The sequence below is a fragment of the Vigna unguiculata genome, chromosome 10 (assembly GCF_004118075.2).
Source record: "Vigna unguiculata cultivar IT97K-499-35 chromosome 10, ASM411807v1, whole genome shotgun sequence".
Taxonomy (NCBI): Eukaryota; Viridiplantae; Streptophyta; class Magnoliopsida; order Fabales; family Fabaceae; genus Vigna; species Vigna unguiculata.
Genome location: NC_040288.1, coordinates 34910900 through 34938694, shown reverse-complemented (window position 1 = coordinate 34938694; position 27795 = coordinate 34910900). Strand labels below are relative to the sequence as shown.

General features: G+C 33.8%; 1 protein-coding gene across 1 annotated transcript in view; it reads left to right on the top strand.

Annotated features, from left to right (window-relative positions):
* Nucleotides 1-27795, top strand: part of LOC114166401 — a 104097-nt gene that overhangs the window by 52730 nt on the left and 23572 nt on the right. The gene's annotated exons all lie outside the window — the stretch shown is intronic.

Genomic DNA, 27795 nt, shown 5'->3' with positions numbered 1-27795 from the left:
GTGTTTTAAAATGGAAGAAAAATTATGTTATGATTTTTTTTATGTGACTCAGCCTTAATAATTAATTCTTTCAATAAAAATAATAATAATATATTAATCAATAATCAACACAAATTATATTAAAAAATAAATAAAAATAAGAGTAAAAAAGTAAAATTTATAATATTATTGTCCAAAATAAAATTCAAAATACGATAAAATAGTCGGTGAATAAGTTCAAATAAACCATAAAATGAGTATATTTACAAACTATTCAAAGAATTAAAGAATTTTCAAAAATCTGTAAAAACCGATAAAAGCTCGATTAATGCAAACAGTTTAAAATAAAATTCCTAGAATAATAAAAAATAATTTAAAATATTTATGATTTTTTCCAATATAAACCATTACAGGAAATTCACTAAAAACTATTACTTTTAAAAAAGAAAATTAAATAGAGACTAATTTATAATCTAAAAATATTAAATAACTGTAAATTTTAATTTTAATTTAGAAATAAGTTATGTTATAATTTTTATTAATAAAAATTATTTTAAATATTAATAATTTTTAGTTTACAAAATAATGTTTAATTTAGAAATAATCATTTCTAACATTCTTAAATAGAAAATGTTTCTTATTTTAATTTATTCATTATTATGGTTTAATTTATTCATTATTATGGAAAAGTTAAAGATAAAATTATATATATATATATATATATATATATATATTATATTTGTTATAGATATGTTTAAGTCACTTTCATGTAAGTATAAGAAGTTTACATGTGAATTTTTTTCTACTAACAATATTAAATGAAGACTCACTGAAATTGGTTTATTCTCTTTTTATGTTGTTTTCATTGTTTTTCTCACAAGCTTTGTTTAAAATTATCAATCTAATTTCAAACTTCAAGTTAATATTATTTTTATGGTTTAATTATGCCTTTGGTCCCCATTTTGGAGTCAAAATCTCAAAATGGTACCCAAATGTTTAAAAGTCTCAATATGGTCTCCTTTTTTGTTGAAACGTCTCACGTTTGCCCTTGCCGTTAAGTCAATGTTGACGCCGTTAGAGGGAGTGCCACGTGTCAGTTCCTCGATTTTTTGAATTTTTTTATTATTTTTTTTTGAATTTTTTTTTATTTTGAATTTTATTTTGAATTTTTTTAAAAAAATTAAAAAAATTGCCACGTGTCAAGCTGTCATCGTGCCACGTGGCAGTGACAATGACACATGTCAGTATTACACCACGTGTCATTTTCTTAGTCTCAATTTGGTCCCTTTATTTTAATTTGTCTCAATTTAGTCCCAATTTTTGTAAAAATGGAACAATTTTGTCCCTCTCTATTTCTACTTTCACCCTCAATCTCTTATCATTTTTAAAATCAAATTGCACCAAGGCGAAATTAATGAGCTAAGGAACATTTTGGACCGAACAAATTCTTCTTTGAGTAGGTTGATTTTTTACTCTTTTTTTTGTTTGAAGCAATATGTTTTTCTTTTATGTATGACTTTTCTAGATTATAGACAGATCTCTATTTGTTACAGATAATAAAATCATGACCAAATTGTTTATGGAACTCTACTTTGTGTAGATGGATTATTTTAGGCTTTGAAGTTGTGTAAAGGAATAACAATATTAGGAATCTACTTTAAGTAGGTAAGGAAAGCTAATCATTTAGAAGTTGTTAATTTTTTTAAAATATTGAGTTTTGGTTTTGAAATTTAGTTTGGGTTATTCATAATTTTTTTCAAGGTGACAAATTCGTATTAGAAAAATTATGATAAAGAGTAAAAAAAATTGATTATTTTTTCAAGAGGAAAACCTATGATGAAAATGAAAAAATATATCTATATCAACTAAACTTGTGAAACTTCATGAGAATCCAAGAATTGAAGAAAATAAAAAACAACTCTCTAAAGCTCCTAGAGTTACATATAATGAATTTGAAAATTCTTTAGAACGTGATTCAGGGAAGCGTCCTTAAATTTGGCCATACCAACCAAATCAAATTGACGAGGTACGAAGGCCTTATATAAAATGGGGTCCATATCATTACTCTTCCTATTTTTATAACTACAACTGAAAGATATTTTTCTGCAATAAAAATAATCAAGAACAGGTTGAGAAATAAGATGGAGGCTGGAATTTTAGCAATAAGTATGATACTTTATATTGAAAGGGATATTGCAACAAGCTTTAGTTCTGATTCAATTATTAAATATTTTAAGTAATTGAAAGAACGTAGAGTCGCTGACTTACGGTAATTTTTTCTTTTGTTAATATATTATCTTTGATGATAAACTTTATGTTTTTCTTTCATATATATTATTGTCATATTTTGTTGGATTCTACTATCATGTGTGTTTATTTTGAATAGAGAAAATTATGAGAGGAAATGAAAACTTACTTTTTAATTAGAAAAAATAATTTATAAATAAAAAATATAACTTACCCCTGAAAATTTTCTCCAAGTTTTGTTACTGTTAGTAATGACACTGGAATTATATTATTTTTATATATAATAAAGTTAACAATATATATGGTAAAACTTTATATTTTACTTATCATATTATCAAATAGAAATTCTAATAAAGGTTGTGATAAAATTCCTTGAGTTATGAAAAAAACGAAAATCACATTTAAAATATTTTAAAGTATGGGGTGTCTTGCAAAGGTTAATATACCTCTTAATAAGAAAAGAAAATTTCTTGATTATGTATTATGAAGTGAGTCAAAATATACCTCTAATACTATTTTGCCATCTAGTAATAATATTATTTGTGTTTCTTCTTGTTATAACATTCAATATGTCCAATTTTTTTATATTATTGAAGGATATATTAATGTAAATTGGATATTGATTCTGGTAATATGTTTTGTCATGATCTACTATGGAAGCATAGATTTTTCCTATTTTCAATGAATTGTGACAATCAAATTGTTATATTTAAAGTTTCTAGTAAAAATGTCAATGAAAAAAAAAGGGCATATGAGAATGAGAGACAAATTTATTAGAAAGTTAATTACTCATGGTATTATTTCTCTTGACTTTGTCATGTCAAAAAGAAATATTGCAGATCTGTTTATCAAAGGGTTGATGCTTCAAAAAGTATTTGAAACGTCGAGGGAAATGAGACTAAAACCCATAACCATAAATTAGTTGCAACACTTGACACCCATCTCCACGTGAATAGTGATCTTATATAATATAGTTCAATGGGTAATAACGAAATTGTTGTTAACTAAAGTATACCACCTTATTTAATTAAATGTTATGTATCATTCCTATGGCTAGGTGTATTATAAATTATGACAATAATAAGATTGAGGTATCTACATTATTATGCGTATTTTATAAAATACCTCTTAATAAACCCAATGACAATTATTGTAGGGGTGTGAGTCACAAATCACCTTTTGAGGGTTTACCTAGTGAATGTGATGGTGAGGTTGCCATTGTGAGACATGGGCAAGTCTCTAAGTGACACTCATGAAACAAAATACATGCACAAGGTCGTAACGTGCAACCACTTATTACCTAAAATGAACACTAATATTGTTCTTATTTACTAAAATTCGGTCACAGGGGATGTAACTTAAGAAAATTAAGTCTCTGCCTTTTCTCGGGTGGAAGTTCATAAGTACTAGGTGTAAGACTCAAACCTAGAAGGTTCCTTACGCTGAAGTACAATATTTTGTTTCAAAAGATGATATATTTTTTTATTTCTTTTTAATTATGTGGGGGATTGTTTGAAATATTTAATATAATTTAAAAAATATATAATTAAAATGTTATCCTAGGGTTACTAATATTTGTATGGACTTTTAATTTTATGGGCAAATGTTATTTATGGTTATCGGTTATAATTTCATTACGAATTAATATTTTATTTAATTAGACTTATTACAATTGGCTCTTAAGTCTTTCTCTACTACTTATGACAACAAACATTAGAGCTTAGATAAAGGTATTTTATCTTTTAAAACAATAGTGTTCATAAGGTTCAAAGATCCTTCACTACACTTGATTGATCTGATAGGTTGTTATATCTTGGGAGAGAAGCATATATGATTTTGTTTTGCCTTGTGCAGTAGGAACATTTTCTATATAAAGACAGTGCTTTGTGTGTCTCAACCCAGGATATTTTTACTTCTTTCCTCATTTACTTTTTATCTCTTATTGTTATAAGAATTGGGTCTGATTAATATTCTTTTATTCATATATATTTCTTAGTATTATTATTGCTCTAATAATTATTATTATTATATTCTTATTTTTATTATTATTAGTATTATTTGATTAATCATTTCTAACACTTAACATCTGAACTTAATGTTTAATGTGAACTTTTAATAAGAAAAGGTCCAAGAGAGTAGGGTTCTTATTAATAAGTTTAGCTTGTTAAATAGTGGTGTGAATGCTAAAGTAGAAATTGGAGGCATATTCTTTAGTGTTTTTCATATTGATTTCATGCATCAAATCTAATCTTAGTGAAGTCTTTACCGAATTTGGATTCTTTGTTGGATTTTTTTGTGTTGTGCCTTCATAATATACTGATTACCACTAATTTTGACGTTTTAAAATATATTAAAAAGATATTTAAAATACCAACACATTGTATTTTTAATGCTCAGCAGAAGACAACACAAAAAAACAAGTAGATAATGTAGACTCGTCTTTACCGCATAAGTATTTCCATCCATTTAATTGCATTCTTTATCTTAGAGTTATTTTCATAAAATCAATTATTTTCAATATTCAAGAGTTCTTTAACCTAAACCAATAAATAAACATATTTTTTTAAGAACAACATGGGTCTCTTGGGATTACAATATATGGACTTCCCATTTTATTACTTGAACGATTTAGTACGCTTGCCAAATGTGTAACATGTTCTTGCCAACGGTTAATTTAACAAGTCTAATAATTCGTTAAGCGAGTGCAATGGCCTTGGGAGTGTTGAAACAATGGCTTTTATTCATTGGGCAAACATAGTCGTCCAACGAGGAATGTTGAAAAATAAAAACTTAGAAAGTAAACTAGCAAAATCTTAGGTTGTTAGTCAATACATCAGTCCTCCGAAAGTCTTGTCAGTAATGATATTTCTTAAATGATTTGTGAATATTTGACAACTTAAATATTGATGATAGATTGTCTGAGATTGTTTGAAATAACCAAGTTATAAGTTTTATAGTAATGCTATCTTTTATTTAAAACTTATAAGTTTTAAATCATCTCTAGCTTACATGTGTACTTTTATGTATGGTATTGTTATTTGTCTGTCGTGATCATGATAATTTGTGTGAGCAGATGATAATGTAGGTGTGGAAAAGAAGTAGATGTGGGGTTGATTTAGAAGAGAAACTAAGATCAGTTCTTAGCTTTTGTATAGGAAAAACTTACATTTTGATGTACTGGTTTTAATCCCAGTTATTTTCTTTTTGAAACACTATTGTGATTTTATTCACAATTGGATGACTGTATATCGCCTAAAAGAATTTTTTATGCTCATGCCATGATATAATTATGTAATTTCTGTCTTATCGGTATTTGGTAAAATGCAATATCAATTTTGAGCTCATCATCAAGTTTGTTGTCGTATTTATAGACGATATCCTTATATATTCAAAGACTCCGGAAGAACACGAAGAATACTTGAGATAATGTTGGGCATTTTGAGAGAAAATAAATTATATGTCAAACTGTCAAAGTGTGAGTTTTGGATGGAAGAAATGCATTTTCTGGTGCATGTTATACCGACTCAAGGAATATTTTTTGATCCTGCAAAAGTAGAAGTAGTTTTGAAATGGGAGGGTCCAAATATAGTGATTGAAATTAGAAGTTTTGTGGGTTTAGAATGATATTACAAAAGGTTTATCGAAGGTTTTTTAAACATTGTAGACCCTTTTACATAGTTAACTTGAAGATATCAACCTTTTGTGTGGACAATAAATGCAAGCAAAGTTTTATAGAACTCAAAAATAGATTGACTAGTACCCCGATATTGGCAATTCCGAATACGATAAAGCCTTTTTAGGTTTTCTATAATGCTTCTTACTAGGGACTTCGGTGTGTTCTTATGCAAGGGAAGAAACATGTACCTTATGCTTCAAGGCAATTAAAGAATCATGAGAAGAATTATCTTACTCATGATTTGGAGTTAGCAACTGTGGCTTTTGCCTTCAAAATTTGGAGGCGCAAATCATCACTAATAATGTTGTATAGTTATGATAGTAATATAAAAATATGACTTTTAAAATTATGCTTACAACAATCATTAACACTCCAAATTTCTAAATTGTTATAAAAAAAAAATAAAGTTGAAGAAGTAAATATATTGTATTTTTATTAATTTTTTTATTAAAATAGTTTTGTAATTTATTCATTTAAATATTTTTTATAAAATAAATTTAATTCATCTAAATATAATTTTAGATTACTTTAACATCAAGAGCAATTTGGTAATTTTGTTTTTCTTTCCATTAAAGTTAGTTTTTAATTCATCACATCAATTAAATCACTCACAAACTTTCTCATACTTTACTTCTGAATTTACTCACTTCCACCTCTAAATTTCTTCAAGTAAATAACACAAATTTTACTCTCTAATCCGCTCAAATTCATTATCTCCCTTTTGTACAAATCAATCTTCAAAAACACTTACGTAGTGTTCCTTTGTGTGGATGGCATTGTTGTGTGTATTTGCACGGATGGATTTGTGGCAACGCGTTTGTTCTTTTGAGCGGATCTACATTTATTTGAAGGAGTGGATTTGCAGAATCCATTCCATATTCTATCTCTGCATATATGCCCGGATTTGAGTGTATTATAAGTAAGTTTACCCAATTAACCCTATAGTTGGGTTATTTTTACCAAACACGTGAACCAGCTTCTGTATGTTCTTTTCCCATGTGGTGGTAAGTGTCATTTTCTGCCAACATGCACTGGTGTGTATGGGTGAACTGAACCAGTGGTGTGGTGGTGTTATTTAATGACTTTTTGCACTGGTGTGAGTGAAGTGAACCGATGTTGGTGTGTGGTTTGAGTGAAGGAAAATGGGTTGGGTTGTGAGGGGTTGCACCGATTACGTAACCAGTGCTGGTGCAATAAGAAGAGTGACACCGGCTACGTCACCGATGTTGTGTAGTGTGTGTAATAATATTTATATATATATATATATATATATATATATATATATATATAAAAGAATATATATAGTAATTAAATATAACAATAAATTATAAAAATAATATATTTAATAATTAATAATAATATTGATTATTAATAATATTTTAAATAATAGTAATTATTATAAAAATAATAATAATTTAAAGTAATTTATGTTTTATTAATTTTTTATTAAAATTTATTAAATAATATTTTTTAAAATTTAATACTTTTAACTAATCAAAAAATCATTTCATATATTTTTACCATCAATGGTATTTTAGTAATCTTCAAATTTTATCTATTAAATTTTTTTTAATCTATCACATCACTCACTAACTTTCACAAAAATTCATCTCCAAATTCATTCATTTTACCCTCTAAATTCACTAAAACAAACACACATATTCATCTACTCAAATCCACACAAATTCATCTTCACACTTTCCTCCAAATCTATCCTAATACTAATGTAAAACACCTTTAGGGCGTATTCTTTACGGTGGATTTCGTATTCACGACGAACGTGAAGTGCGGATTTGCGATTAATTTTCCCATTCATTTTTAGTGATTTGAGAGGGGTGACGGAACGAATTTGCGAGATGTATTGTTTTTCTAATCTTCGCATAAATGAGAAGATTTGGAGGTGATAACATTGCAATGACCAAACTACCCTCAATTCAAATCAAAGCCTTCATATCCCATGCATGATGGTCAAGGAACAAATCCATGGTTGAGCTTTGAACAATGTGAAAATTGGTTCTGGGTTAGTGGAACAAATTCTATTACTTCACAAAGGAGAAGGGAAGAAATTATGGATGAGGTGGAATCGATTCCAAAAATGACATGAGTGAATAAGTTTTTTTTTTTAAATTAAAATATTACATTTTCTATATCAAATATATTTTTTTCAATTAATAAATATTTTTAACATTTTTATTTATGATAATAATATATAAAAAATTAATTACAACTTATCTAAATATCTTTTTATTATACTTCTTTAAAACCAAAGATAATTAGACCATTTTACATTTTCATCTATTAAATTTAATTTTTTTTAGTTATATAAGTCGAATCCTTCACAAACTTTAAAAAATATTACTCTCAAATTCATTTCACTGTCACTCACAAATCTTTAAAAAAGAATAATAATTTCTCTTTCAAGAATTTTTCTCTTTTCTCCCTGTGAACTAGTGCCAATACGCTAGCCGATTGAGGAAGGCTGGTTATGATATCAGGCTTTGACCAAAGATTCTAAGCGAATTCGCTGGAGTTCTGCTTTGATAAATTAGATAACATTTCGTTGCTATTATCAAATATCTTTTCCATGAAGACCATAAAGGAATCATCTCTATGTCTTCCTCTTCTTCTTTTTTCAATAATAGATCTCCTAAAAAAACAAAAAGCATATACAATGTGACGATAATGTGAGTATTTGATTGGAGAGAGCGAAAAAGTACAGAAATCTGATGTGACTATTTGATTGGAGAGGGTGAAAAAGTACAGAAATCATTTACTCCACATCCTTTAACGTTAAATTTAATACTCTTCTCACCCAATTATGTACCTTTGCAATTAATTGAATTGAATTGAATTGAGAGTTTTCTGAAGCATTGGACAGTGACTTTGTTCCTTTTAATTAGAGAGATGACATTGTTTCCTCTCTCATTATTTACTCTACGCCCAATGCATCCATTTTCTCTATCAACTTCCTTTTCAAACAGATCATATAATAAATAAATTATACTTCAAGTGCATTTATTTAAATATAAGAAATATTACAATTAAAATAAACAAAAATTTACAAAATTTGAAAGTATCTGTTTTGAGAAAAATAATATTTATGCATATGATGAATTAAAAAAATTAATATTCATATTTAAACATTTATAATAAACAAATCAGAAATGAAAATAAAATTATAAAATTTTATAAATGGTAAAATGTAAAAGTTGTAAAAATTGGTATATACATTATTAAAATGTTAGAAATTTAGTTCATATTTTAAAATTTTGTAAATAATACAAATAATTAATAAAAATTAAATAGTGTTTAATTACTTTAATCATTAACAAAATTTTAATAAAATTATAATTTTATGCAAAAAGATATTATTTTTTTATCGTATTAAAGATAAAATATATTATTGTAACGTCTCATTTAATTATTAAGCGAAATTAAAGGAAACGTCACACAAAAATAGTACTGTAGCGTAGTCCTAGGATCTTTAACACAACTCCTACAAACTGGACACACCACGATGCCAAAGGAAAACTAGATAAAAGTCTAACAATTGAGAGTAGAGCAAGAAGGCATAAAGTAATACAGGGGTCATAGCCCTAAAGAAAACCATGAAGAAAATAAAATCCATGGACTTTTTTTTTATATATTTTTTTATAATATTAGTTATCTACGCAGACTTTTATAGGTAATGTTTTGTAGAAAAGTTTTCCACCAAAGTCAGTCATGGTTACCTACGAAACTTCCGTACGTAATTTATTTTTCTATTACCCACGAATGTATACATTATCTACGCCTACTTTTCGTAGATAAAATAAAATTATCTACGAAATATTTTTCGTAGATAAATATTCCTAGATAATAGCCAGTTTTCTTGTAATGCCAGTCCAGATGGCTAAGCAGCAGAATCGCCATTTCCTTGCTGACCACGAGAACCTCGCCCATCTGCTCCCATCAATCAAATTGATGATCATCGCAAGAAAGAAGAGCTACATACAAGACAACCATAACACAAACAGGGTAAGCTAGAGCCAACAACATTTTCATTATACAGTCAAATATATTTTCACCATTCAATATCCATACAACATCCAAGCATGTTATGACTTTTCAATCAATACACTATGACTCGACTCGACTCATCCGGATACGTATAACCTGGTCGGATTCAGTGGATGCTTGCACTTGTGGTGGATACCTCTGCTCACCCTCGAGTTGCTCACCCCCGAGCTATGTGTTACAAGTGTTATAATGGATCAATTTTCCCTCACCACAAGGTTAGCCCTTAATGAATTTCAGGCCTCCTACTACTCTCCCCACAAGAGTCGGTCCGCTCTAGGTGAGACTAACTGACTCCTTAGAGTGTCAGGATGCAACCTTACCTTGAATCCTTACCTAGTTATACGGATGGGGCACCACCATGGACACCCACTAACATGGGCCATGGAATTACGTCCCGACCACTGAAGCGCGACCCTGAAAGTCTCATCTAGAGACCCCAAGGAATTACGCACTGACACGAACCAACATATATAAACAACCAAGAATTTACACATACGTTCCACATAAAATTTCATACCAAAATCCATGACCAACCCTCATTTCCCACCAGTAAGAATCAACACCAACTCGTCGTTACCAATCATGAGTAAATTGCCTATTCTCATACCAATACCATGCCATTGGTTCACCAACCATCAAGGTCCATTGTTGCTCATGCCAAATTCGTGACAACACGCACATATATATGTGTTCAACTTTTCATGTACAACTCATATAGAAATCATGCCAAGCTCACAATCCCCCACAAATAATCTCCTCCCAAACATGCATACTCATTTCCCCCATGCCATCATATAATAGTACAATAAAGCACAGTTCAACCATCAAAAAATAAGAAGAACCCCAAGCTGAACGCATTCTCGCTCAACCCGTCACTCAGGCTGAGGAGCCTCGCCCAGGCGAGAGTCTCTCGCTCAGGCGAGTTCTCTTCGCCTAGGCGAGAGTTCGCGAATCTGGAACAGGGGCCTCCGCACGTTCTCGCTTAGGCGAGACTCGCCTCGCCTGGGCGGGACTCTCGCTTGCTCGAAACTGAGCGGGTCGCCTGGGCGACCATTTGCGCGAGAAGGCCTGGGCGAACCTCTGCTCACCTCGCCTAGGCGAGACAAGCTCGCTTGGGCGAGTTTAACAGTCGCCGCCACTGCCGTGCTTGTAACAGTCGTATTTTGCACATACCAACAACAACACCAACCATTCCATGCATTCACAGCAACATACCAGTTCAAGGATCATAAAAATATACCGCAAAACAGCTTGAAATCACATTAAATAAAGAGGTTCTAGCTTCTCGTACCTGGACAAAGCTAGCTGGAAACCTCGACCCCCAACTGTGGAGCACGAATAACTTCTAGGAACAGACTCAGAGCTGGAAAACAACGAATAAAAACGGGTCGTTACGGAACCCTGACAACAGTTACGAAAATAGACTAAGGAGGGAAACTACTAGTTGGAGAGCACTTACGTGAGCTAAGGACGGCCAAGCTGAATACGAACAGAATGTGTTGTGGAACCCTAGCAGAGAAGGCGGCTGCAGCTCTATGTTCTGTGAAAATGAGTGGAAAGTGAGACTTAGGGCAACGAAAGATGATTTTATTTACTGGGCCAGCCCTTAGGCCCACTTACAAGGGCAGCCCCTTTAATTTAGGGCAGGCAAAAAGGAATTATTCTTAATGGGCCTTACAATTATCACTATTTATTCTTAATGGGCCTTATAATTAGTTTAAATAAATAATAATAATATTTTATTCTAAATAAAACTAAACAAGGAAAGTTAAATACCAAGAAGTGAAAAGCTAAAATGATTTATTAAATTTTATTCATTTTCATGATATAATACAAAACTTAAAAATTTATTTAATGTTTAATGTTTCTAATGTATTTTATAATAATTCTTTTAACTAACATTGCAAATAAACTTAATAAAAATTATAAAAATTGGTTAAGAGAACTAGATTCACGTAATTCTATAATTAAAAGACTAAATTAAATTAAAATTTCGAGACATGACTAATTTTAATTTTTACTGAAAGTTAAGAGATAAAAATATTTAACCCTAAATTATATATATATATATATATATATATATATATATATATATATATATAATCTTTTAATATGTTTCTTATGTATTGATTTTATTAGTCAATAAACATTTACACAATACTTTGTTGATATTCATTTATATGATAGAGAATTAATATTGCTGTTTTAGTTCAAATGTTTTATTATCATTTAAGCGACCACATTTTCAAAAGAAGAAAATAATTATTACCATCTCCTTCTACTAAAGCTACAACATTAAATGCTAAATGTACTGACTAAGTCCTTGAAATAAATATAAGGAAAATACAATAAAAATAACAACTCAGTATTGTTGTAAAAAATTAAACTAAAACTTACTAAATTCAAAACAACTATTCTTTACTTCAATTTCAACTCAGAATAAATTTATTTTAGTCTAATCTCAATTTCAAAAAAGAAAAAAAAAACTTGAAAAACCTAAATGCAGTTAGAAAATTCCTAAACTTAAGAAAATAAAACATTTTTAAAAAATGAAAATAATTTCATTTTAAATTATACGTAATGTTGACATCTTTAAAATTATTAAAATATTTAGTCTTAACGCACCATAAACTTTGTCATCTATCATTGAAAAAGATGTATCCTTACATAAAGTGGGTAAACATAAAAAAAACGTGCAACTATTAACTTGAAAAAAAAAATACAATGTTTACTTTTAGTAGTTCATGACAGGTGACATTCACGGCAGCATTAAATTTATGTTCAGACACTGCCTTCCAATTCAGTTAATATGTACCAACTTTTCATCAAACATTTCTACCAAATTATGAATCCAAAATTATTGAGGAATATATGATTTTAAATGAGACAAATAAAATATTAATTTGAAATAAATTTAAAATGATTTCAATAAAAAATATGAAAATATACATAATTTATAAATGATTGAAACTACAGTGATTATGAAGAAAAAATGGAAAATAATTAACCATAGATATCTTTAATAAAAAAAAAAAAAAAACTTATTCAATATGAAAGCATATGTTGTTATATTGTAGTGACCAGTAAGGTCTTGCCTTCTGAGTAATGTTGAACGAAACAGCTGGCAATGGTATGGGAGAAAACATGCTCTAAGTCAACAAATATAAAATGAAACAGTGATAAAAGTACAACATGTTTTAAAAATAATTTTATAAGTTTTTACAATTTACTATATATAATATAAAATGTTGTTATATTTAAAATGAAATTTTAAAAATAAACCTTTAATAATATTTATCAATAATAATAAGTTTATATTAGATTATCATAAATACTTTGTTATTTTTTATTTCTCTGATAAATTTATTTTAAAATGATGTATTTTTAAGCTTTTTCAGCTTTTTATCTGTTTTTATTTGTTTTCATATTAATTAACACTGGAATGTATTGCAAAGAACTAAAATGATAAATTGTAGAAAATTTGATGAACATGATATGAGTCATACTTTAGAAGACTTATAAAGAGACGACCACAAAAAATTAACAACTTTAATAGACTAATACATAAAAGAATGATGATAGAATGATGATACAACAAGGTCTTGAAGGTCATGAACAATTGTTTGTTTACTACTTTCTTTCTTTCATTTTGACATGGTGTGTAGGGTAAACAAGTGTGTTGTGTGTATTGTATGCGAGTAACAAAATCGGTTAGCTAACTAGTTCTAATGTGTGTGGTGTGGAGTGCGAGAACACCGATTAGCTAACCGATGTCGATGTGTTGTGTGTATAATTGTGATGTGTGTTATGTAGAGTGTGAGAATAAGAAAATCCAACTAATCAACGTTGATTTGTGTTGTGTGTTTTCCTTTTTAAAATTTAATATTTTTAATCTTTTCATTATATTTTTAACATCAAAAGTAATTCAATAAATTTTAATTTTAATTTATTATAATTACTTTTTATCTGTCGAATCACTCATAAACTTTCACAAAATTCGTAATCTATTCATTTTTACCCATTTCATCAATAAAAAAACACATATTTATCTATTCACATAGACTCCAACCCAAATCTATATCTTCAAATAAAGACATAATGGTTGAATTAATTCTATGCACCCCAACCCATCACCCTTCTCCGTCCATTCATACTGGATGAGTTGTTGCCAGTGGGAATCGAACCCCCAACCTGATCTTTAACACCTCTGGCTCACCACTGATAACATCTGCTAGTGAGTCAGAAGTGTTAAAGATCAGGTTGGGATGCATTGAACTGTAGTAACCTGACAGTCTCTAAACCCGAGAAGAGGTAGCCAGGGATGTTAGATAGTCGTGGCTCCACCCACTTATGTACCTTTCCAATTGAATTTCCTGAAGCATTGGACAGTGACAAGAACCTGCTTTCGACACGACAGCGATAGCATTGTTCCCTCTTCACCACCCAACTTCGGTTTATTCAGAATTTTTTACCCAAACAGCTAAGTCCCATCCAAATCCAACCACGCTCACTCTTCATTGTTTGTTCTTTCTTTCCACGTTTTAAATGCGAGTTAAATTTTTTTTTTTCATTTGTGACAGTCAAAAGGTGCTTGGACGAAATTAATTATACCTTTTCTCAGATAACCAGAAGCAAAACAGATATCAAAATAAGTAAAATAATCTATAATTTTTTAATGCCAACCATTTTTTATGAATTGTAAAAAGAAATCAATTAAATTAAATCTTACTCTCCTTTTTAAAAATCCAAGCATATTTATTATTATAAAGAACAGTAAATAGGTGAGTAAGAAAAAAGAAAAATATTCTAGCTTGTGTTTGTTTTATAACACTACTACTATGTTATTTGGTTACACAGATGAACCCTTTCAGAGAGAAGTAAGGATATTTTTTCTTGGTATGATTTCTTCATTTCCTTGTCCGTGCAATTTTACTGGGTTTTCTTCAGGTAGACAACACCATCATGCATATTTTAATCTAAGTTTAGCAACATTCAATTTTCTTCTCAGCTTTCTTATCAGCTTTTCCTCTCATCATAACTTTCAGTTTATTGCTTACGGTTAGTGACAAGTAAAATTCTGGATAATCCAATTCCAATAACACAGGTATATATTCTGTTCCTTTCTCTATATACCTTCAGGTAGACTACAAAACCAAGTTTAAGTTTAGCAACACTCAGTTTTTTTCTCAGTTTTTCTCTGTTCTTCACTTTCAGTTTGTTGCTTACCATTTCGAATAGTGACAAGTAAAGACACGACACAATTCTGGATCATCCAATTCCAATAACACAGGTATATATTTTGTTCCTTTCTCTATACCTTATATCAATGTCTCCCTATATATCATCTTTCTTACTTAAGATTGTAAGAAATTTTGTTCATCATTCAAATAGAGATATAGTGCGTGTTTCCATCGTTCAAAACTTGGACGAAATACATTTCATGCAATAATAGAGTTTAACACTGCATCAGCTTCGAACAAGTATGAAATGGAGTACTTGCTCTGGTGAAGAATAAGAACAGCTTTCTTCATTCTCAGTTTCTGGTACATTTAAGGCATGAGATTCTTAATAACCTTCCCATTTTCTTGCAGTGTTTTAATGGATCCATTGGCTGAAATGAATACACGAAATTAAACATATATATCTGCTAGCTGCTAAGCATTACAAAGAGGTCCAGATGCACACTTCATTACACAAGTAAATTTTTATCTTCTCCACTATTAGGTTTACTTAACTACATGATTTATAATGAGTAGTTTATTATAACTGTTTGTTGGTCGTTTATATATATGATGGGTGGAAAACAATTTAACACCCATTCTACATATCTAAAAGTAAATCCACAATTTATAAAAAAAAAAATAAAAGAATAAATTCATCAATGTAATTAAGGATAAATGATCTATTAATTATTAATTATTTTTCAAAATTTAATTGATTCTTTGATTAAAATTTAATGAATCAAAATTAAGCCGATAGTTTATAATAATTAAATCTTAATTTAAGAAAAAAAAAAGAAAATTTACTTTAATTATTTTTTGAAAAATATGTTCTCAAAAATATATTTTGAAAATATGTTATATAGAATTAAATACGAATTTTTAAAAATGTAGTACCTTTTATTTTATAAGAAACAAATAGAACATATTTTTAGTTTTGATATCATTAACATTATAATTAATATATATATATATATATATATATATCATTACAAGAAAAAAAATAATTAATTTTAGTGATAAACTGTAGTAACTAATTTATATATCAAATTATATAATAAAAATTATTAATTACTAAAATAGTTATTATTATGAATAAAAAATTAAAATTGATTTTTAAATGTATTACTAATTAATTAAAGTATTTAAAAACCAATTTTTTTTTATATTTGATATTAATGAGCAATTTTTTTTGATAACTAAAATTTTGATAATTAAATTTAGAAAATAATTTAAAGATTAATTATAATTATTTGTTTATAATAATAATTATTTTAGTAACCAATAATTTTTTATTTTATAAATTAATATTTAAATTGATAATTATAGTGATTAATAATTTTTAATTATTAAAATTAATTTTTAATGAAATATTTCTTGTAACATATATTTTCTTGTTACAGTGTTGCAGCTACTCGACGAGGAGAATACTCAGAAAGAGTGTGGCAGACGCACGAGATGGAGCTTTTGGTGATGATCAAGAGTTTTCCTCAGTCCTAATTTGTCTCTGTGGTGGCATAATATAGGTGAAAAGCGAGGACAGAGGTGAGTCCATTTTATATATAATTAGGAAAACTGAGGTATCTTATTTTAATGAGATAAAAGTTTATTTATATTAATTTATAAGTTTTTAAAATGATTTAAGTATAATATTTGTATTATTGTTTTTTGTGACATCCAATTTTAATAGATTACACTACTAAATAAAACATCACACAGTTATAATAATGAGAAGTACTCAGATGAACATAAAACGTAAGGAAGGTAACTATTACAGCATCCGGAAGTACTTAAAAGGAAATTTAGGCATACCACATAGTCCTAAGCAAAAGGAAATTTTAAAAGTTTAATAGTCTTGCAAAAGGGTTGCCCTCAAGGCAACTAATACAAAAGGCCTCATGGCCATGAAACTACTCCTAAGACATCCAGACAGGGAATCTAGGCCGCACCACTCCGTTTCTCAGATCCATCTCGAGCCTCCCTCTCATCTGCTCCCACCAAAAGGTGATCATCGCAAAAGAGAAAACATAACAGAAAACAAACACAAAATGCAAGGGTAAGCTAGTGTAATTTGATCTTATCATGATACAACAAACAAGTACTTAAACATTCCTTAACATGCAACACAACAGGCACAGGACATCATGTTATAATAAACAAGCAGGACACTATGACTCAATTATCCGGATAAATATATTAAGATCGGATTCACTGGACGCTTGCACTTGTGGTGGCCTCTACTGCTCTGCAGAGCCATTGCCAATGGGTTTCACCCTACCACACACAAGGTTAGCCTTTAAGCGTCTAAGGCCATTATCCTGCCAAAGACTAGGGCCTCCCGCTACTCTCACCACTTGGGTCAGTTTGCTCTACTTGAGACTCACTGACCCTTTAGAGTTTCGGGATGCGATCCTTACTTGAATCCTTATCTTAATATATACGCTACACGCCACCATGAAGTCTCCCCATGGGACTCATGGAATTACGCCTATCACAAAAACAGAATCATGTTTCTCATACAATTCCCACCTCTTTTTGGTCATTCATCCAAATTTCATGTTAAAACATCACGAAGCCACAAACCAATGATCAATCTCATACCAAGCATGCCAATTTCGTTCATAAAATCCTAACACCCAAGCATATTCACGTACATCATATTTAGGAAGAATAATCTAAACCATACATGCAACAAATCATCCAAACAGTCAAGAAAACATAGCACACATTCGCAAACTCGCTCAGGCGAGACGCTGGCCTCACTGACGCAGCGGATTCTCGCCCAGACGAGATAAGCAACAGGGGTTTTCACGAATTCTCGCTCAAGCGAGACCTCCTCGCCTGAGCGAGACAGGGCGTCGCTCAGAACGTGGATTGGTCGCCTAGGCGAGCGTTCGAGGCAGAACCTTAGGCGAGCCTCTGATATTCTCGCCTAGGCGAGATGAGCTCGCTTGGGCGAGAATATCAGATCTCCCCCACTGTTCCACGCATGCAAACCCCAGAAACAAACCAACCAAGCATTTCAGTTCAACTTCACCCGAACACAAGCATCCCCAAATCATTTTAAGCACAAAACAGTGACGAAACAAGCAACATATTCTAAAACGAAAGGAGGCTAGCTTCCCTTACCTTTGTTTTGGAGTACTAAAAGCAACCAACCCAAGCTATGGGGTATCGCAGCTACAAGAACAAGAGTAGAGCTGAAACATGAAGATCCAAACCAACACAGGGTTAGGAGGTCGAACCCTAATATACCCAAAGCGCTCAACAACGAAGAAAAAGGGAGGAATTAAACTAAAGCTCTAGAGTTCGACTTACCAAGAGTACCGGATGGGTTAGGCTAGCTTGGAGATGGAAGATGGTACGTGCCCTAGCAGAACTTTGCTTCGTAGAGGGAGACAAGAGGGAGCTCTGTTTCTGAAAAGGGAGACAAGAGGCAACTGTGAGCTGAGAGGGGGGTATTGGGGTTCTACTGCTGGCCTTGGGCCTACGAAGGGGCCAGGCCTATAGCTTCATAACACTGAAAAAAAAGGCTTACAATATCTTCCCAACAACAAAATTTTTCGTCCTCGAAAAATTAGACTTACCAGAACAGATGTGGGTATGAACTCCTCATGTCCTCCTCAAGTTCCCAAGTCGAGTCACCCGTCCTCTGGTCCCATATGACCTTCACAAGGTTAGTGGCTCTTCCCTTGCGCTCCTTCACTTGGCGATCCTCTATAGCCACGGGCTGTACCACTACCTGGAGATTCTCCCTGACTTCTACATCCTCCGCCTCCAACACATGTGATGGGTCAAAAACATACTTCCGTAGCTGTGAAACATGAAAGACTGGGTGTAGATTAGCCAACTGGGGTGGCAATGCAACCTCATAAGCCACGGGCCCTATCCTCCTCAAGATCTGATACGGACCCAAGAACTTAGGAAACAACTTCCTTGAGCGGATAGCCCTCCCCACACCAGTGGTTCGGGTCACCCTCAAGAACACATGCTCCCCACCTCAAACTCTACGGGTCTGCTCCTCCGGTCAGCATATGCCTTCTGCCGACTCTGGGATGCTTGCAACCTGTCTCTCACTAACTGCACCTTCTCTGTGGTCTGTTGCAACAACTCTGGTCCAACCAAAACTGACTCACCGTCCTGGTACCAACATAAAGGAGTCCTACACCTCCTCCCATACAAAGCCTCATAAGGCGCCATCCCTATACTCGCTTGGTAACTGTTGTTGTAAGTAAACTCCACCAGCGGTAACACCTCATCCCAACTACCAAGGTGGTCCAAGATACAAGTCCTCAACAAGTCCTCCAAAGACTGAATCACCCTCTCTGACTGGCCATCCGTCTGAGGATGATAAGCAGAACTCATCATCAACCTGCTACCCATAGCCTCCTACAGTGCCTGCTAGAACCTGGAAGTGAACCGGGGGTCTCTGTCAGACACTATGCTACTAGGTACTCCATGAAGTCTCACTATCTCTCGGATGTAGAGCTGGGCCAACTTGGTCATAGACATTCTGAGATTCACTGCCAAAAAGTGAGCACTTTTCATCAAACGATCCACCACTACCCATATAGCATCATGTCCTCTCACGGTGCGAGGCAAGTGGGTAACAAAATCCATGGCTATGCTATCCCACTTCCACACTGGAATATCTAAGGGTTGAAGCGTCCCACCGGGTTTCTGATGCTCCACCTTTGCCTTTTGACAAGTCAAACAGGCCGATACAAACTGTGCAACCTCCTTTTTCATGCCCTGCCACCAAAAGTTCTCCTTGAGGTCTTGGTACATCTTAGTCATGCCAGGGTGCAGACTAAGACAACTCTTGTGTCCCTCCTCAAGGATCAACTTCCTCAACTCGACATCCTCTGGTACACAAACCCTGCCTCTGAACCTCAACACACCATCACTGCTCAAGGCAAACTCCTTGGCCTGATCCGATCCCAGTAACTCCTTTACCTTCTGTAGACTAACATCCCTTGCTTGCCTCTCCCTGATTAAGTCCAAGAAGTCACTAGATATAACCAAGGTGCTACACCTAATGAATTCCGGCTCTAACTCAAACTGTAGCTTCATGTCTCTAAAGCTCTCTAGCAACTCCATCTCTTTTATCATCAAGTGTGCCACATGCACTGCCTTCCTACTCAATGCGTCTGCCACCACATTCGCTTTCCCTGGATGATAGAGAAGCTCGAAGTCGTAGTCCTTTAAAAACTCTATCCACCGCCTCTGCCTTATATTCAGCTCTTTTTGATCGAAGAGATACTTCAAGCTCTTGTGGTCACTAAACACACGGAACTGTGCACCATACAAGTAGTGCCTCCATATCTTCAAAGCAAAAAACACCGCTGCTAACTCTAGGTCATGAGTGGGGTAGTTCTTCTCATGAACCTTCAACTGCCTTGAAGCATAAGCCACCACCTTTCTCTCCTGCATCAAGACACACCCAAGACCCTGATGAGAGGCGTCACAGTAGACCTCAAAGGGTTTACTCACATCTTGGATTACCAACACTGGAGCACTCGTCAGCCTCTGCTTAAGCTCCCTGAAACTCTCCTCACACCTATCCGTCCATGCAAACAGTTGGTCCTTCCTGGTTAGCTGTGTCAAGGGTGTCACTATCTTGGAGAACCCCTCTATAAATCTCCTATAGTAGCCAGCTAAACCCACGAAACTCCGAATCTCCGACACTGACTTGGAACACTCCCACTGTATCACGGCCTCTACCTTAGCTGGATCCACAACTATTCCCTAAGCTGATATCACGTGCCCCAGGAACTGCACCTCTCTCATCCAGAAGTTACACTTTGACAACTTGGCAAACAATTGTTTCTCCCTCAAAATACCAAGCACTATCCTCAGATGCTCGGCATGTTCCTCAAACGTCCTGGAGTAGATGAGAATGTCGTCTATGAAGACCACGACAAACTTATCTAGAAACGGACGGAAAATCCGGTTCATGTAGTCCATGAACAAGGTCGGGGCATTAGTCACACCGAATGGCATGACAACATACTCGTAATGCCCGTATCTGGATCTGAAAGCAGTCTTCTCAACATCTTCTGCCTTTACCAGAATCTGATGATAACCTGATCGGAGATCAATCTTGGAGAACACTGACGCCCCATGAAGCTGATCCATCAAATCATCTATTCTTGGCAAGGGGTACTTATTCTTGATAGTCAGCTTGTTCAGCTGCCTATAATCCACACACAACCTAGAGCCACCGTCCTTCTTCTTCACAAGCAAAACAGGCGCTCCCCACGGCGAAGCACTCGGCCGTATAAACTGTTTCTCAAGCAGTTCCTCTATCTGCTTCTTTAACTCTACCAACTTTGCGGGGCCATGCGGTAAGGAGCTATCGATACAGGTCCGGCTCCTAGTACCAAGTCTATGGAGAACTCAACCTCTCTTCTCGGGGGCAAACCCGGTACCTCTTCCGGGAACACATCCTCAAACTCTCTGACCACTGATATCACTGTTATCCTTTCCTCTTTCTCAACTTCCGTCCTGGCAAAGACCATATAGCACTGTGTACCGTCCCGGATTTCCTTCATTACCCCATGGAAAGATAGCAGCTCAGGCTCCTCCGAGCTGTGGAACAACAACTTCTTCTCCCGGCAGTCGATTAGAACGTGATTAGCAGAGAGCCAATCCATTCCCAAGATCACATCTAACCCTTGCAGAGGGAGGCATATAAGATTGACTTTGTATACGCGCCCCTCTACCTCAACTGGACATCTAGAACACACTGAAGAAGTCCTAACCAACCCAGATGCCGGAGTCGATACCACGAGATCAAACTGTAGTTCACACACCGGCAGACTCAACTCCCGCACACAAGACTCTGACACAAAAGAGTGTGTCGCCCCGGAATCAAAAAGAACACAACAGGACTTGCCAGATATCACACAAAAACCAATAACAAGGTTACCTGAACCTGCTGCCTCTGACCCAGTCATAGCAAAAACCCTGCCTGTAGCCTGAGGCCTGCTGCCTCCTCCTCTCTGCTGAGTCTGGCCTGCACTTTGACTCAGAGTGTGTGCTGAAGGTCGTGCTACTGCCCCCCTCCTGGAAGGACAATCCCTGCCGAAGTGGCCTCCCCTGCCACAAAGGTTACATATGCGGAAACTTGGTAGCTGAGGGCAGAAATTCTTCGCATGCGACCCTCCGCAATGATAACACTGTATCCTGCTAGGCAGAAAAGAAAAACCTCCAGATCCCTGCGGCTGTGGATGGGGTCTTGCATACGGCTTCCTCTTCTCTTTAATCCTCGGCCTGGACCCAGATGATCCACTAACTCTCTGCTGTGGCTGCTGCTGAGCTTCCACCTCTACCTTCATTCGCTCCATGACTCTGGCCTTTTCCACCAAGGCCGCAAAGTCCTTGATGGACAGTGGAGCTACCATCAAGCGGATGTCTCCTCTGAGACCGTTCTCAAACTTCCTGCAACGCCACTCCTCATCTAGTGGCATGGTGTAAAAATTCCCCAGATGCTTGAATCTCTCGGTATACTCAGCTACTGACTTGTTCCCCTGTGTCAACTGGAGGAACTCTACCTCCTTAGCGTACCTCACGCTGTCTGGGAAGTACTCTGAAAGAAACCTCCTCTTGAAGGCTTCCCATGTGATGTCCTCATGCTTCTCTTCCATCACTAACCTCATGCTGGCCCACCAGTGCTCAGCCTCTCCAGTGAGCATGTAGACAGTGAAAGCCAGTCTGCTCTCATCGGGGCACCTCTTGGCATCAAAGATGCGCTCCATGTCCTTCATCCATTGGTCCGCCTGATCGGGACTCTTCTTGCCATCAAACTTTGCGGGTTGGTGCTTCAAGAAGTCCTCCAAACTCCATTTAGGGGGTGGAGGTTGGGGATGAGGACCATACATCTGAGCACCAGCAGCATTCTCCCCTAACTGACGGAGAGCATCCACATGCTGCCTCTGAGCATCCTCTGCAGCCTGCCTAGCAGCTTCCATCTGCTGCATCATGAAGTTCTGCTGCTCAAGAGAGGCTTCCTGGGGCTGCATCGCCGCCTCATGCTGTTGCATCATGCTGAGTCAAAGCCGCAGCCATGGCCTCGATCGCCCTAGCCAGATCTTGTCCGTCGCCCTGAGGGGGTTGAGGAGGAGCTATACGCGGGGGTGCCATATCACTAGACACACAGAAAGCACCATCAGAACTCGGTTAGATTGGAAACTCTTCTAAACACGACAAGAAGGGCACAACAAAAGCTAAGCAAACACATAACCCACAGACACTTAGGAACGAAGGCTCTGATACCATAAAAGTGTGACATCCCATTTTAATAGATTACACTACTAAATAAAACATCACACAGTTATAATAACGAGAAGTACTCAGATGAACATAAAACGTAAGGAAGGTAACTATTGCAGTCATCCGGAAGTACTTAAAAGGAAACTTAGGCATACCACATAGTCCTAAGCAAAAGGAAATTTTAAAAGTTTAATAGTCTTGCAAAAGGGTTGCCCTCAAGGCAACTAATACAAAAGGCCTCATGGCCATGAAACTACTCCTAAGACATCCAGACAGGGAATCTAGGCCGCACCACTCCGTTTCTCAGATCCATCTCGAGCCTCCCTCTCATCTGCTCCCACCAAAAGGTGATCATCGCAAAAGAGAAAACATAACAGAAAACAAACACAAAATGCAAGGGTAAGCTAGTGTAATTTGATCTTATCATGATACAACAGACAAGTACTTAAACATTCCTTAACATGCAACACAACAGGCACAGGACATCATGTTATAGCAAACAAGCAGGACACTATGACTCAATTATCTGGATAAATATATTAAGATCGGATTCACTGGACGCTTGCACTTGTGGTGGCCTCTACTGCTCTGCAGAGCCATTGCTAATGGGTTTCACTCTACCACACACAAGGTTAGCCTTTAAGCGTCTAAGGCCATTATCCTGCCAGAGACTAGGGCCTCCCGCTACTCTCACCACTTGGGTCAGTTTGCTCTACTTGAGACTCACTGACCCTTTAGAGTTTCGGGATGCGATCCTTACTTGAATCCTTATCTTAATATATACGCTACACGCCACCATGAAGTCTCCCCATGGGACTCATGGAATTACGCCTATCACAAAAACAGAATCATGTTTCTCATACAATTCCCACCTCTTTTTGGTCATTCATCCAAATTTCATGTTAAAACATCACGAAGCCGCAAACCCATGATCAATCTCATACCAAGCATGCCAATTTCGTTCATAAAATCCTAACACCCAAGCATATTCACATACATCATATTTAGGAAGAATAATCTAAACCATACATGCAACAAATCATCCAAACAGTCAAGAAAACATAGCACACATTCGCAAACTCGCTCAGGCGAGACGCTGGCCTCACTGACGCAGCGGATTCTCGCCCAGGCGAGATAAGCAACAGGGGTTTTCACGAATTCTCGCTCAAGCGAGACCTCCTCGCCTGAGTGAGACAGGGCGTCGCTCAGAACGTGGATTGGTCGCCTAGGCGAGCGTTCGAGGCAGAACCTTAGGCGAGCCTCTGATATTCTCGCCTAGGCGAGACGAGCTCGCTTGGGCGAGAATATCAGATCTCCCCCACTGTTCCACGCATGCAAACCCCAGAAACAAACCAACCAAGCATTTCAGTTCAATTTCACCCGAACACAAGCATCCCCAAATCATTTTAAGCACAAAACAGTGACGAAACAAGCAACATATTCTAAAACGAAAGGAGGCTAGCTTCCCTTACCTTTGTTTTGGAGTACTAAAAGCAACCAACCCTAGCTATGGGGTACCGTAGCTACAAGAACAAGAGTAGAGCTGAAACATGAAGATCCAAACCAACACAGGGTTAGGAGGTCGAACCCTAATATACCCAAAGCGCTCAACAGCGAAGAAAAAGGGAGGAATTAAACTAAAGCTCTAGAGTTCGACTTACCAAGAGTACCAGATGGGTTAGGCTAGCTTGGAGATGGAAGATGGTACGTGCCCTAGCAGAACTTTGCTTCGTAGAGGGAGACAAGAGGGAGCTCTGTTTCTGAAAAGGGAGACAAGAGGCAACTGTGAGCTGAGAGGGGGTATTGGGGTTCTACTGCTGGCCTTGAGCCTACGAAGGGGCCAGACCCACAGCTTCATAACACTGAAAAAACAAAAGGCTTACATTTTTTATATTTGATATATGTAATGTGTAACTCGAATAAAAATAAGATTGATAAACTACAAAAAGAAAAAAGAATATACGTGACTATACTGTGGAGTGGTTTTTTCTATTTGATTTTATTTAATATAATATTTATGGGTGTATAAGGAAAGACATCCGTAAATAGGCATTTGAAATATTTTTAAATTTAATATTTTTCTTAATAATTTTTAAAAAACTTTTTCAATTTTATCAACTTTGTATTTTTTATGTTTGCACAATTTATAGATGTTTTGATTATGAAATTATATTTATGTCAATGGTGTAATATTTTATAAATTTAATTGGTATTCTGATTTGAAATTTATATCCTTATAACTTTTTTAAAATATTTAACATAAAAAATATGATAATATATCTTTTTGATATTAAATATTTGTTATATTACTTTTTACGTGATCTTTATTTTTATTTATAAAATATAATTAATTGAGTAAGAAAGCAAGTTGCGCACGAATTAGGGATGTATCCGTTACTCAATGGGATAAAGATGAGACAAAAATCTTGTATCTGTATCTGTTGGATTTTGAAACGGAGATAGTATTGAATTTTTACTTTAAGAATGTGTACGAGATAATGAAATTTGTGCTGCCTTCTTCTCATCCCTAAGAATCTTATTGTTTATAAATGTTTTGTATGGATAAGCTAATTTAAATTGCCGAACTAAAAATAGGTTATAAATTGATAGGGAAACCTTTTATGGATTGAGTGTTTATATCAGGTAAAAAATCTAACTCTTTTTACTAAGATGTGTAGCAACATAAACACTTTGATTAGATGGTAACTTACCTGACATCTAGTATATATGACAATTAATATTTCTCATAACAATCTGTCATAAAAAAAATTGTTTTATTGAAATTCATAATATTAGTATTATTGGATTAAGTTTTTATTATTATTAGACTAAAATTTATATATGATAATTAATACAGAACATTTTATATTTAAGAACATAACAACCTAAATATCATACTTTATTCATAACTTGACCTATATAATTTTGGACATGGGACAATTAATGTTACATACAACCATTCTAATAAAATAAAGATGAACTAAGAAATAACGATGGACTATATTGACAAATAAAAAATCTCCAAATTTTCAACTAAAAAATAATTTATATCAACTTTGATTAAAAAGATTTGAATTACATATGTCAAAAGTTAGTAACATCACATCATTATAATAAACCTAGCCCATATTACTTAAAAAATAGGCGTGCTAATGTTGACTTCAAAGTTTTTTCGAGAAAACCTTGATAATCGTTAATTAAGAAAATCTTGATTAAACATTGGTCGAGAACTATTTATGACTTATGTTTTTATCAAAATTGGTCGAAAAAATTTTAATAGCATCAATTTTGAAAATAATATATGTTGATATTAATCGAAAATGTTTTACTTATTATTAATTGGAAAATTTTGTTGATGTTAAAATAATGTAAATTATGGTGGGAAAACTCTCAAGAATCACTTTATTATTAATTTTATTAATAGAAAAATAAAATAGACATAACAAAACACATAGACAACTTTTACATGTCTTTTAATCCCAATTATATCGACACTCTCCAAAACAAGAATTTACCTACACCTCACAACACTCTACTACAAGATAATAAGAAAAACCAAACACTAGTCCGAACTATCTTTAACTATTGGGCAGGGGTGGCTCAACGGTTGGGGAGGCCTAAAACAAACTTAAAAAATGAGACATTTTATTTAAAATTTATTTTTTGAGCTTTTTTTGATGCAAAATTATTTATTAAATTTTCATAATTTATTTCATTTACATTTATTTCTCACTAGATAATATCACTAATTCGTTTAATCTTTCTTGAGAAATTATTGGTTTTAAATAAGTTTTTATTATCTTTAGATGTGAAAAACTCCTTTTGGCTGAAACAACTTGCACTAGAATTGTTAACATTATTCTATAAGTTATATATGCATTTGAAAATAAATTTATTCTTTTTATATAATTAAGAATATCAATTGGCTTATCATTTTCCAAACCTATAATTTTCCCATACATTTAATTCTGAAATTAAATCAAATCCATCAACATCCAACAAATTATCATGTTTTAAAGATTTTTCAAGTTTTAAGCATTTTTCTTTCAAAAATGAAATATCTACAATATTACACAAGACATTTGCTTTTTTTTGTTCATAGCTTCTTTTTGTTATGCGATTAAAGTCTCAATTCTTCTTTTCTTTTGAATTCTTAAATAAATTTTTTAGTTGACATATCTATATATTTTTATATGAAATAAAAAATGATAATATATAAAACACTACTAAAGATAAATATATAAAACGAATGAATTCAAACAATAAAATCTGGTTCTGGTTATCAAGAAAATGAACTTGATAGTAGACTTTATTTTGAAGTCTCAAGTCTCTTTTTCGTTC